This window comes from Aedes albopictus, chromosome 1 (genome assembly GCF_035046485.1).
Source record: "Aedes albopictus strain Foshan chromosome 1, AalbF5, whole genome shotgun sequence".
NCBI lineage: Eukaryota > Metazoa > Arthropoda > Insecta > Diptera > Culicidae > Aedes > Aedes albopictus.
Genome location: NC_085136.1, coordinates 147014163 through 147028785, shown reverse-complemented (window position 1 = coordinate 147028785; position 14623 = coordinate 147014163). Strand labels below are relative to the sequence as shown.

The 14623-nt window shown below is 35.1% G+C and overlaps 1 long non-coding RNA gene across 2 annotated transcripts; it reads right to left on the bottom strand.

Annotated features, from left to right (window-relative positions):
- Positions 1–10809: 10809 nt before the first annotated feature.
- Positions 10810–14266, bottom strand: LOC109399175 (uncharacterized). Of its 2 annotated transcripts, XR_009996608.1 has the most exons (4): positions 13872–14266; positions 13663–13812; positions 13224–13541; positions 10810–10973 (listed from the first exon to the last, which is right to left on the bottom strand). It is a non-coding gene; the product is annotated as an uncharacterized LOC109399175 (long non-coding RNA). The 2 variants fall into 2 exon arrangements; XR_009996607.1 differs by lacking the exon at positions 10810–10973 and having other exon boundaries at positions 12133–13541; positions 13872–14261.
- Between the last annotated feature and the right edge of the window lie 357 nt (positions 14267–14623).

Here is a 14623-nt window from a genome sequence, read left to right as displayed (position 1 = left end):
TTATGGAAGTATTTCAAACTTTCAAGAAAACCAATATGGTTTAAAAAATAGACATGTAATGCGTCACCTCGCAACTTTGGAGAACTTGGTGAACCCGTTCCAGTTATTTTTGTTAAAATGCAAAAATCATTATGGAAGTATTTCAAACTTTCAAGAAAACCAATATGGTTTAAAAAATAGACATGTAATGCGTCACCTTGCAACTTTGGAGAACTTGGTGAACCAGTTCCGGTTATGTTTGTTAAAATGTAAAAATCATTATGAAAGTATTTCAAACTTTCAAGAAAACCAATATGGTTTAAAAAATAGACATGTAATGCGTCACCTCGCAACTTTGGAGGACTTGGTGAACCCGTTCCAGTTATTTTTGTTAAAATGCAAAAATCATTATGAAAGTATTTCAAACTTTCAAGAAAACCAATATGGTTTAAAAAATAGACATGTAATGCGTCACCTCGCAACTTTGGAGAACTTGGTGAACCCGTTCCAGTTATTTTTGTTAAAATGCAAAAATCATTATGGAAGTATTTCAAACTTTCAAGAAAACCAATATGGTTTAAAAAATAGACATGTAATGCGTCACCTTGCAACTTTGGAGAACTTGGTGAACCAGTTCCGGTTATGTTTGTTAAAATGTAAAAATCATTATGAAAGTATTTCAAACTTTCAAGAAAACCAATATGGTTTAAAAAATAGACATGTAATGCGTCACCTCGCAACTTTGGAGGACTTGGTGAACCCGTTCCAGTTATTTTTGTTAAAATGCAAAAATCATTATGAAAGTATTTCAAACTTTCAAGAAAACCAATATGGTTTAAAAAATAGACATGTAATGCGTCACCTCGCAACTTTGGAGAACTTGGTGAACCCGTTCCAGTTATTTTTGTTAAAATGCAAAAATCATTATGGAAGTATTTCAAACTTTCAAGAAAACCAATATGGTTTAAAAAATAGACATGTAATGCGTCACCTCGCAACTTTGGAGGACTTGGTGAACCAGTTCCGGTTATGTTTGTTAAAATGTAAAAATCATTATGAAAGTGTTTCAAACTTTCAAGAAAACCAATATGGTTTAAAAAATAGACATGTAATGCGTCACCTCGCAACTTTGGAGGACTTGGTGAACCCGTTCCAGTTATTTTTGTTAAAATGCAAAAATCATTATGAAAGTATTTCAAACTTTCAAGAAAACCAATATGGTTTAAAAAATAGACATGTAATGCGTCACCTCGCAACTTTGGAGGACTTGGTGAACCAGTTCCGGTTATGTTTGTTAAAATGTAAAAATCATTATGAAAGTATTTCAAACTTTCAAGAAAACCAATATGGTTTAAAAAATAGACATGTAATGCGTCACCTCGCAACTTTGGAGAACTTGGTGAACCCGTTCCAGTTATTTTTGTTAAAATGCAAAAATCATTATGGAAGTATTTCAAACTTTCAAGAAAACCAATATGGTTTAAAAAATAGACATGTAATGCGTCACCTTGCAACTTTGGAGAACTTGGTGAACCAGTTCCGGTTATGTTTGTTAAAATGTAAAAATCATTATGAAAGTATTTCAAACTTTCAAGAAAACCAATATGGTTTAAAAAATAGACATGTAATGCGTCACCTCGCAACTTTGGAGGACTTGGTGAACCCGTTCCAGTTATTTTTGTTAAAATGCAAAAATCATTATGAAAGTATTTCAAACTTTCAAGAAAACCAATATGGTTTAAAAAATAGACATGTAATGCGTCACCTCGCAACTTTGGAGAACTTGGTGAACCCGTTCCAGTTATTTTTGTTAAAATGCAAAAATCATTATGGAAGTATTTCAAACTTTCAAGAAAACCAATATGGTTTAAAAAATAGACATGTAATGCGTCACCTTGCAACTTTGGAGAACTTGGTGAACCAGTTCCGGTTATGTTTGTTAAAATGTAAAAATCATTATGAAAGTATTTCAAACTTTCAAGAAAACCAATATGGTTTAAAAAATAGACATGTAATGCGTCACCTCGCAACTTTGGAGGACTTGGTGAACCCGTTCCAGTTATTTTTGTTAAAATGCAAAAATCATTATGAAAGTATTTCAAACTTTCAAGAAAACCAATATGGTTTAAAAAATAGACATGTAATGCGTCACCTCGCAACTTTGGAGAACTTGGTGAACCCGTTCCAGTTATTTTTGTTAAAATGCAAAAATCATTATGGAAGTATTTCAAACTTTCAAGAAAACCAATATGGTTTAAAAAATAGACATGTAATGCGTCACCTCGCAACTTTGGAGGACTTGGTGAACCAGTTCCGGTTATTTTTGTTAAAATGCAAAAATCATTATGAAAGTATTTCAAACTTTCAAGAAACCCAATATGGTTTAAAAAATAGACATGTAATGCGTCACCTCGCAACTTTGGAGGACTTGGTGAACCAGTTCCGGTTATGTTTGTTAAAATGTAAAAATCATTATGAAAGTATTTCAAACTTTCAAGAAAACCAATATGGTTTAAAAAATAGACATGTAATGCGTCACCTCGCAACTTTGGAGGACTTGGTGAACCCGTTCCAGTTATTTTTGTTAAAATGCAAAAATCATTATGGAAGTATTTCAAACTTTCAAGAAAACCAATATGGTTTAAAAAATAGACATGTAATGCGTCACCTCGCAACTTTGGAGGACTTGGTGAACCAGTTCCGGTTATGTTTGTTAAAATGTAAAAATCATTATGAAAGTATTTCAAACTTTCAAGAAAACCAATATGGTTTAAAAAATAGACATGTAATGCGTCACCTCGCAACTTTGGAGAACTTGGTGAACCCGTTCCAGTTATTTTTGTTAAAATGCAAAAATCATTATGGAAGTATTTCAAACTTTCAAGAAAACCAATATGGTTTAAAAAATAGACATGTAATGCGTCACCTCGCAACTTTGGAGGACTTGGTGAACCAGTTCCGGTTATGTTTGTTAAAATGTAAAAATCATTATGAAAGTATTTCAAACTTTCAAGAAAACCAATATGGTTTAAAAAATAGACATGTAATGCGTCACCTCGCAACTTTGGAGGACTTGGTGAACCAGTTCCGGTTATTTTTGTTAAAATGCAAAAATCATTATGAAAGTATTTCAAACTTTCAAGAAACCCAATATGGTTTAAAAAATAGACATGTAATGCGTCACCTCGCAACTTTGGAGGACTTGGTGAACCAGTTCCGGTTATGTTTGTTAAAATGTAAAAATCATTATGAAAGTATTTCAAACTTTCAAGAAAACCAATATGGTTTAAAAAATAGACATGTAATGCGTCACCTCGCAACTTTGGAGGACTTGGTGAACCCGTTCCAGTTATTTTTGTTAAAATGCAAAAATCATTATGAAAGTATTTCAAACTTTCAAGAAAACCAATATGGTTTAAAAAATAGACATGTAATGCGTCACCTCGCAACTTTGGAGGACTTGGTGAACCCGTTCCAGTTATTTTTGTTAAAATGCAAAAATCATTATGAAAGTATTTCAAACTTTCAAGAAAACCAATATGGTTTAAAAAATAGACATGTAATGCGTCACCTCGCAACTTTGGAGGACTTGGTGAACCAGTTCCGGTTATGTTTGTTAAAATGTAAAAATCATTATGAAAGTATTTCAAACTTTCAAGAAAACCAATATGGTTTAAAAAATAGACATGTAATGCGTCACCTCGCAACTTTGGAGAACTTGGTGAACCCGTTCCAGTTATTTTTGTTAAAATGCAAAAATCATTATGGAAGTATTTCAAACTTTCAAGAAAACCAATATGGTTTAAAAAATAGACATGTAATGCGTCACCTCGCAACTTTGGAGGACTTGGTGAACCAGTTCCGGTTATGTTTGTTAAAATGTAAAAATCATTATGAAAGTATTTCAAACTTTCAAGAAAACCAATATGGTTTAAAAAATAGACATGTAATGCGTCACCTCGCAACTTTGGAGGACTTGGTGAACCCGTTCCAGTTATTTTTGTTAAAATGCAAAAATCATTATGAAAGTATTTCAAACTTTCAAGAAAACCAATATGGTTTAAAAAATAGACATGTAATGCGTCACCTCGCAACTTTGGAGGACTTGGTGAACCAGTTCCGGTTATGTTTGTTAAAATGTAAAAATCATTATGAAAGTATTTCAAACTTTCAAGAAAACCAATATGGTTTAAAAAATAGACATGTAATGCGTCACCTCGCAACTTTGGAGAACTTGGTGAACCCGTTCCAGTTATTTTTGTTAAAATGCAAAAATCATTATGGAAGTATTTCAAACTTTCAAGAAAACCAATATGGTTTAAAAAATAGACATGTAATGCGTCACCTCGCAACTTTGGAGGACTTGGTGAACCAGTTCCGGTTATGTTTGTTAAAATGTAAAAATCATTATGAAAGTATTTCAAACTTTCAAGAAAACCAATATGGTTTAAAAAATAGACATGTAATGCGTCACCTCGCAACTTTGGAGGACTTGGTGAACCCGTTCCAGTTATTTTTGTTAAAATGCAAAAATCATTATGAAAGTATTTCAAACTTTCAAGAAAACCAATATGGTTTAAAAAATAGACATGTAATGCGTCACCTCGCAACTTTGGAGGACTTGGTGAACCAGTTCCGGTTATGTTTGTTAAAATGTAAAAATCATTATGAAAGTATTTCAAACTTTCAAGAAAACCAATATGGTTTAAAAAATAGACATGTAATGCGTCACCTCGCAACTTTGGAGAACTTGGTGAACCCGTTCCAGTTATTTTTGTTAAAATGCAAAAATCATTATGGAAGTATTTCAAACTTTCAAGAAAACCAATATGGTTTAAAAAATAGACATGTAATGCGTCACCTCGCAACTTTGGAGGACTTGGTGAACCAGTTCCGGTTATGTTTGTTAAAATGTAAAAATCATTATGGAAGTATTTCAAACTTTCAAGAAAACCAATATGGTTTAAAAAATAGACATGTAATGCGTCACCTCGCAACTTTGGAGGACTTGGTGAACCAGTTCCGGTTATGTTTGTTAAAATGTAAAAATCATTATGAAAGTATTTCAAACTTTCAAGAAAACCAATATGGTTTAAAAAATAGACATGTAATGCGTCACCTCGCAACTTTGGAGGACTTGGTGAACCCGTTCCAGTTATTTTTGTTAAAATGCAAAAATCATTATGAAAGTATTTCAAACTTTCAAGAAAACCAATATGGTTTAAAAAATAGACATGTAATGCGTCACCTCGCAACTTTGGAGGACTTGGTGAACCAGTTCCGGTTATGTTTGTTAAAATGTAAAAATCATTATGAAAGTATTTCAAACTTTCAAGAAAACCAATATGGTTTAAAAAGTAGACATGTAATGCGTCACCTCGCAACTTTGGAGAACTTGGTGAACCCGTTCCAGTTATTTTTGTTAAAATGCAAAAATCATTATGGAAGTATTTCAAACTTTCAAGAAAACCAATATGGTTTAAAAAATAGACATGTAATGCGTCACCTCGCAACTTTGGAGAACTTGGTGAACCCGTTCCAGTTATTTTTGTTAAAATGCAAAAATCATTATGGAAGTATTTCAAACTTTCAAGAAAACCAATATGGTTTAAAAAATAGACATGTAATGCGTCACCTCGCAACTTTGGAGAACTTGGTGAACCCGTTCCAGTTATTTTTGTTAAAATGCAAAAATCATTATGGAAGTATTTCAAACTTTCAAGAAAACCAATATGGTTTAAAAAATAGACATGTAATGCGTCACCTTGCAACTTTGGAGAACTTGGTGAACCAGTTCCGGTTATGTTTGTTAAAATGTAAAAATCATTATGAAAGTATTTCAAACTTTCAAGAAAACCAATATGGTTTAAAAAATAGACATGTAATGCGTCACCTCGCAACTTTGGAGGACTTGGTGAACCCGTTCCAGTTATTTTTGTTAAAATGCAAAAATCATTATGAAAGTATTTCAAACTTTCAAGAAAACCAATATGGTTTAAAAAATAGACATGTAATGCGTCACCTCGCAACTTTGGAGAACTTGGTGAACCCGTTCCAGTTATTTTTGTTAAAATGCAAAAATCATTATGGAAGTATTTCAAACTTTCAAGAAAACCAATATGGTTTAAAAAATAGACATGTAATGCGTCACCTCGCAACTTTGGAGGACTTGGTGAACCAGTTCCGGTTATGTTTGTTAAAATGTAAAAATCATTATGAAAGTATTTCAAACTTTCAAGAAAACCAATATGGTTTAAAAAATAGACATGTAATGCGTCACCTCGCAACTTTGGAGGACTTGGTGAACCCGTTCCAGTTATTTTTGTTAAAATGCAAAAATCATTATGAAAGTATTTCAAACTTTCAAGAAAACCAATATGGTTTAAAAAATAGACATGTAATGCGTCACCTCGCAACTTTGGAGGACTTGGTGAACCAGTTCCGGTTATGTTTGTTAAAATGTAAAAATCATTATGAAAGTATTTCAAACTTTCAAGAAAACCAATATGGTTTAAAAAGTAGACATGTAATGCGTCACCTCGCAACTTTGGAGAACTTGGTGAACCCGTTCCAGTTATTTTTGTTAAAATGTAAAAATCATTATGAAAGTATTTCAAACTTTCAAGAAAACCAATATGGTTTAAAAAATAGACATGTAATGCGTCACCTCGCAACTTTGGAGAACTTGGTGAACCAGTTCCGGTTATGTTTGTTAAAATGCAAAAATCATTATGGAAGTATTTCAAACTTTCAAGAAAACCAATATGGTTTAAAAAATAGACATGTAATGCGTCACCTCGCAACTTTGGAGAACTTGGTGAACCCGTTCCAGTCAAGGGGACGGCAACCTATTTTTTCACTATGGAGTTTGACAGGTTGGATTGTGCCTCCTTACGTGGAGCATAAATTTATGCTCCAGCCAAAATATTCACCAATACAGTCGTGAAATTTGAATGTTTACCCTTTTTACGAGGGATATTGGTGCAAAACGCTTGCATCACATTAGATCTCATAAAAGTGTTGATCATGAAAAAGCGGAATATTTGATAATTTTCAATTTGAGAGTGTCAATATTTAGGTAAACTTCCTACAGAGAGTGGGAATTGTTTGTGAAAAGACACACAACACCTCTTTTCGCAAGCATTGTTCGCCAAAGTGCGTTTTTCCTTATTTTCCCCCGCTGCTGTATTGAGTGAGTGTTGGTATTAGTGAGCTCTGGTTGCGCAAGATAAGCGGCAACAAAATCAGACCACCATAGCATCCCCGTGGTTCCAGTTATTTTTGTTAAAATGCAAAAATCATTATGGAAGTATTTCAAACTTTCAAGAAAACCAATATGGTTTAAAAAATAGACATGTAATGCGTCACCTCGCAACTTTGGAGAACTTGGTGAACCCGTTCCAGTTATTTTTGTTAAAATGCAAAAATCATTATGGAAGTATTTCAAACTTTCAAGAAAACCAATATGGTTTAAAAAATAGACATGTAATGCGTCACCTCGCAACTTTGGAGAACTTGGTGAACCCGTTCCAGTTATTTTTGTTAAAATGCAAAAATCATTATGGAAGTATTTCAAACTTTCAAGAAAACCAATATGGTTTAAAAAATAGACATGTAATGCGTCACCTCGCAACTTTGGAGAACTTGGTGAACCCGTTCCAGTTATTTTTGTTAAAATGCAAAAATCATTATGGAAGTATTTCAAACTTTCAAGAAAACCAATATGGTTTAAAAAATAGACATGTAATGCGTCACCTCGCAACTTTGGAGAACTTGGTGAACCCGTTCCAGTTATTTTTGTTAAAATGCAAAAATCATTATGGAAGTATTTCAAACTTTCAAGAAAACCAATATGGTTTAAAAAATAGACATGTAATGCGTCACCTTGCAACTTTGGAGAACTTGGTGAACCAGTTCCGGTTATGTTTGTTAAAATGTAAAAATCATTATGAAAGTATTTCAAACTTTCAAGAAAACCAATATGGTTTAAAAAATAGACATGTAATGCGTCACCTCGCAACTTTGGAGGACTTGGTGAACCCGTTCCAGTTATTTTTGTTAAAATGCAAAAATCATTATGAAAGTATTTCAAACTTTCAAGAAAACCAATATGGTTTAAAAAATAGACATGTAATGCGTCACCTCGCAACTTTGGAGAACTTGGTGAACCCGTTCCAGTTATTTTTGTTAAAATGCAAAAATCATTATGGAAGTATTTCAAACTTTCAAGAAAACCAATATGGTTTAAAAAATAGACATGTAATGCGTCACCTTGCAACTTTGGAGAACTTGGTGAACCAGTTCCGGTTATGTTTGTTAAAATGTAAAAATCATTATGAAAGTATTTCAAACTTTCAAGAAAACCAATATGGTTTAAAAAATAGACATGTAATGCGTCACCTCGCAACTTTGGAGGACTTGGTGAACCCGTTCCAGTTATTTTTGTTAAAATGCAAAAATCATTATGAAAGTATTTCAAACTTTCAAGAAAACCAATATGGTTTAAAAAATAGACATGTAATGCGTCACCTCGCAACTTTGGAGAACTTGGTGAACCCGTTCCAGTTATTTTTGTTAAAATGCAAAAATCATTATGGAAGTATTTCAAACTTTCAAGAAAACCAATATGGTTTAAAAAATAGACATGTAATGCGTCACCTCGCAACTTTGGAGGACTTGGTGAACCAGTTCCGGTTATTTTTGTTAAAATGCAAAAATCATTATGAAAGTATTTCAAACTTTCAAGAAACCCAATATGGTTTAAAAAATAGACATGTAATGCGTCACCTCGCAACTTTGGAGGACTTGGTGAACCAGTTCCGGTTATGTTTGTTAAAATGTAAAAATCATTATGAAAGTATTTCAAACTTTCAAGAAAACCAATATGGTTTAAAAAATAGACATGTAATGCGTCACCTCGCAACTTTGGAGGACTTGGTGAACCCGTTCCAGTTATTTTTGTTAAAATGCAAAAATCATTATGAAAGTATTTCAAACTTTCAAGAAAACCAATATGGTTTAAAAAATAGACATGTAATGCGTCACCTCGCAACTTTGGAGGACTTGGTGAACCAGTTCCGGTTATGTTTGTTAAAATGTAAAAATCATTATGAAAGTATTTCAAACTTTCAAGAAAACCAATATGGTTTAAAAAGTAGACATGTAATGCGTCACCTCGCAACTTTGGAGAACTTGGTGAACCCGTTCCAGTTATTTTTGTTAAAATGCAAAAATCACTATGGAAGTATTTCAAACTTTCAAGAAAACCAATATGGTTTAAAAAATAGACATGTAATGCGTCACCTTGCAACTTTGGAGAACTTGGTGAACCAGTTCCGGTTATGTTTGTTAAAATGTAAAAATCATTATGAAAGTATTTCAAACTTTCAAGAAAACCAATATGGTTTAAAAAATAGACATGTAATGCGTCACCTCGCAACTTTGGAGGACTTGGTGAACCAGTTCCGGTTATGTTTGTTAAAATGTAAAAATCATTATGAAAGTATTTCAAACTTTCAAGAAAACCAATATGGTTTAAAAAATAGACATGTAATGCGTCACCTCGCAACTTTGGAGAACTTGGTGAACCCGTTCCAGTTATTTTTGTTAAAATGCAAAAATCATTATGGAAGTATTTCAAACTTTCAAGAAAACCAATATGGTTTAAAAAATAGACATGTAATGCGTCACCTCGCAACTTTGGAGGACTTGGTGAACCAGTTCCGGTTATGTTTGTTAAAATGTAAAAATCATTATGAAAGTATTTCAAACTTTCAAGAAAACCAATATGGTTTAAAAAATAGACATGTAATGCGTCACCTCGCAACTTTGGAGGACTTGGTGAACCAGTTCCGGTTATTTTTGTTAAAATGCAAAAATCATTATGAAAGTATTTCAGACTTTCAAGAAACCCAATATGGTTTAAAAAATAGACATGTAATGCGTCACCTCGCAACTTTGGAGGACTTGGTGAACCAGTTCCGGTTATGTTTGTTAAAATGTAAAAATCATTATGAAAGTATTTCAAACTTTCAAGAAAACCAATATGGTTTAAAAAATAGACATGTAATGCGTCACCTCGCAACTTTGGAGGACTTGGTGAACCAGTTCCGGTTATTTTTGTTAAAATGCAAAAATCATTATGAAAGTATTTCAGACTTTCAAGAAACCCAATATGGTTTAAAAAATAGACATGTAATGCGTCACCTCGCAACTTTGGAGGACTTGGTGAACCAGTTCCGGTTATGTTTGTTAAAATGTAAAAATCATTATGAAAGTATTTCAAACTTTCAAGAAAACCAATATGGTTTAAAAAATAGACATGTAATGCGTCACCTCGCAACTTTGGAGGACTTGGTGAACCAGTTCCGGTTATTTTTGTTAAAATGCAAAAATCATTATGAAAGTATTTCAGACTTTCAAGAAACCCAATATGGTTTAAAAAATAGACATGTAATGCGTCACCTCGCAACTTTGGTGGACTTGGTGAACCAGTTCCGGTTATGTTTGTTAAAATGTAAAAATCATTATGAAAGTATTTCAAACTTTCAAGAAAACCAATATGGTTTAAAAAATAGACATGCAATGCGTCACCTCGCAACTTTGGAGGACTTGGTGAACCAGTTTTGGTTGTTTCTGTTTAAATGCTTGAATCGTTTATATAATATTCCAAGTACTTGGGAGGAAAAATGTGATTAATTATTTAAAAGTTTGATACAAAAAAAAACAATGTGATAGAAACTATGAACTTTGGCAAAGATGCAGGATCTACCCTTGGATTTTCGGATATTTTTTTTGTTGAGCCCAGCGTTGGTTCCCCACCCCCCTTAAAATACTTTTTAATACTTATAAACAAATACAAAGAGAATTAGTAAAATAAAAATCATTGACACTTTATAATGCTGATGGTGACTAGAACGGAGGTGTCTGTTATGGTGTTCGCCATGTGGTAACCGGAATGATATTTGTTGAACAGCCGTGATTGCCAGAGGAAACTGCAAGAAATATAAAAAGGAATGAATATTAAAACGCGGGCGAATTCCCAACTTCCCGTTAGCTAAACATAATTCGGTCCCCTTCAGAAATCTGTGAAAAAGAAGTCCAGAAGGTATCCCTAAAAAAACTCCTGAAGAAAAATGCCGGAAGGAACTCAGGGAGAAATCCTTGAAAAAAAAACTCGGCGATTCGAAACAAAATGGAATTGGTGGTACAGAACTGTCACTCGTTGATTGAGATAGTTCTTTATTGGACGATCGCTTTCCACACCATTTCTTGCGGTACAAGTGAGATGGGTCTGTGTCATTTGGCATAAAGTCATTTGGCATATGGTCATTTGGCATAAGGTCACTTGGCATAAAGACATTTGGCATAACGGTCATTTGGCATAATGGACACTTGGCATAACAAAGAAGGGTGCATTTATGTTATGCCAAATGTCCATTATGCCAAATGACTGTTATGCCAAATCAGGCCAAACATTTCAATATGTCCTATCTGCATTTGAGAGGCTCTCTTTGTTCACTTTCTCTTTCAATTATTGCAGTGTAATGGTACACTTTTCAAGTATTTTTGCAGTACAAATCAAAAGACGATTGTTTTGACCATCGTTCAATGCAAGGAGACAATCATAATACAAATCAACAGCTGAGATATTAACGAAAGAGAGGAAACCAAAGAGAGCCTCTCTTCTGCAGATAGGACCTTTAGACATGTTTGGCCTGAAATGTCTTTATGCCAAATGACCTTATGCCAAACGACCTTATGCCAAATGACTTTATGCCAAATGTCCCGCTCCCAAGTGTGATGTACCTACATATGTTCGAACTTGTGTTTAAAATGAACTTCAAACATAAGTACATATTTGTCTACTAATTCGTGTGTTGCGGATTCAACACGAAGTCGGAGTACAGGCGAATTTAAAAAAAAAAGCAGCAGTGCTCAGCGACTTCGGTGTTCGTTTGGGAAGGCTGTCCTGAATGAACTCCTGCAAAAATCCCTGGAAGAGCTCCTGGAGGAGCGCATGAAGAACTTCTAGAGGAATTTCTAGAGGAACTTTTGAAGTAATCTCTAAAGGAACTACATGGAAAATCCTTGAAGTGTTTCCTGGAGGAAAAACCATGAATACTTCAAAGGAGTTCTCTGGAAGAACTCTTGGAGAAATCCGTGAAGGCAATGCTAGAAGTATCCTTGAAGGAAGCCCAGCAAGTATCCCTGAAAAAACTTCTGTAGAAACTCTGAAGAAATGCTGAAGGATGCTGAAGGAATCTCTGAGGAAAATCACAAAGAAATCCTTGACAGAACTCCTGAAGTAAAGCTGAAGGACCCCTGAAGGAACTATTGGAGAAATCTCTGTATCACCTGGAGATATTCCGGAAGGAGCTCTTGGAGGAAACCCTAAAAAAAACTCCTAGAGGAATCGCCGAAGAAACTCTTAAAAGTATCCCGAAAGGAATTCCTGTAGGTGTACCTGAAAGAACTCCTGTAGGAAACCTACATAAGTTCCTGGAGGAATCCCTTAAGAAACGCCTTAGGAAATTTCTTAAAAAACTTTGAAGGAATCACTTAAGAAACTCTTAGAAGAATCCCTAAAGGAACTCCCTAATGCGTTCTTGAAGGAAATCCAGCATGTATCCCTGAAACTATTCCTGACGGAACTGCTGGAGAATCTCTTAAAGAACTCCTGAAAAAAAAAACTCCTGGAGGAATGCTCCAGGAGCAATTCCTGTAGAAAGCTCCGGATGAATTCTTGAAGGAATCCCCCCTCCATGCTGTCGACGTTGCCAGTGAACCCTCCCAAATGCACTAGTAAAACCCTTTTGAGTGTTTACATTAACAAAATTTGAATTTTGAACTAAAAAAAAGACAAAATAGCCCATTTATGTGACCACTGGGAAATTCGTTTGTCAACAGCTGTTGTGTAGCAATGTAATTGATGTTCCCCCGGTGAAAGTTGCCTGGAATCAGTAGAAAACATTTGAGCATTTATGTTTTGGTTATCCTGCAGAAAGCACTATAGGCAAAAGGGTCCATTACTAGCAATAAACCTCATCATAGCTGATTAGTGTACTCAAAAATTTTTCACCCATGCGCGTAGCTTGCTCCTCCCTACTCCAATGTCGTGTACGCCTGGCATGCACTACGCCAGCGAGCACAATTTTAGTGAAGGAAGGAGCGGCTCCTTAGGAGCCCGACATTGAAGCTGGGGGCCAGGTACGCACATGCTAGCACCCGCCCTTCTTTCTTACCTAATCACTACCTTAGTTTTGTTGTTGGTTTCTACCGTTCTGTTCCGGCTCTAGCTAACCCAATCCTTGTACAATCCAATCGACAATGATACAGTTCGACTTCTCGCCCGTCTTGACTTGACACCACTCACGGGAAGCGCATCCATCGGCAGGGGGTGTACTAACTGTAGATCGAATGAGTTGCAGATAGGGTGTTCTTGAACACCGGGCGGGTGGTTTCGATAAACGGACCCAGGAACACTTCCGGTTCGACCAGACGTTAGCATTGATAGTGCTGACCTTCTGGCATTTCTTCAGAAGATCGTCCGTTTCGTATTTCTACAAAAAAAAAAACAAACAAGTGTATATTGGTTTAACATCTTCCAAAATTCCTATGGAAACCCATATCGCTTTGGATTTTCCAAGAATCCACCCAAGCTAAGCCAATCTGAATACTAACCTGAGATTGTAGCGCTTGCGAGAACAACGTCATCCACGCCACCAAGCATCGCCACCGTCAGCGCGAACATTTTCCCGCATTCAACGATGATTACGTGGCCTGGTGAAGACATGGTGTTCCGGAACGCACCGTTTAACACTTTTCACACTCCTGGAATGCAAATAATTAAATAAATTTATGCTGATTAATGTTTAAAAACATTGTTTTACCTTTCCGTTTGCTGCCGATCCATGTTTGTTTTGGGAGAAACTTTGTTTTGTTTACATTTGACAGATTGATAACCATGAATCCATGTATATTCATGATGTCCATGTATAGGCAAAAGAAGATCAATCAGATTCGAGGCAGAAGTTTTCAATCGAAAAAATGTATGGACATTTGAACATTTTTTCATTTTTTTCAAATATTTCGACATTTTGGCAAAAAATATTTGGTAACGCAGTTAGCTATCATTATTAGCTACAACCTGTACCAAATATTTTTTCTGATAAAACGTTTATTAAGTCAAAATATCATTTTTTGCAACTTTCTCCATACATTTTAAAAGTGAAAAACTCCTGCACACTAGCGCCATCTGTTGCAATTTCCGCCAAAGCGGGTAATCCATTGCACTGAGATCCAAATGAATAAGGGCTGGGACACTCAACTTATTCTCAAAGTGCAATTTAAGCAGATCATACATTTTGGATCAATAACGGCGCCGGCCACGTCCTTATAGTCAGTTGGGAAGGGAAAGGAATGTTAGAGTGTGCTGGTTGTTGCTACTAAAGACCGAGATCACCTCTGCATCCCCACAATCAAGCACGGACTGGGGTATTTGTTAGATGGAAAGGATGGGAGATCTGGGAGTCACCGTTGGGTCGGTAATGCGATCCATGGATTGGGGGTTTATAGTGTTCGTAAGGTGATATACATTGTGTGGTGAATAAGGTGAATAAGGTCAAGCGGCACAGCACGCTTT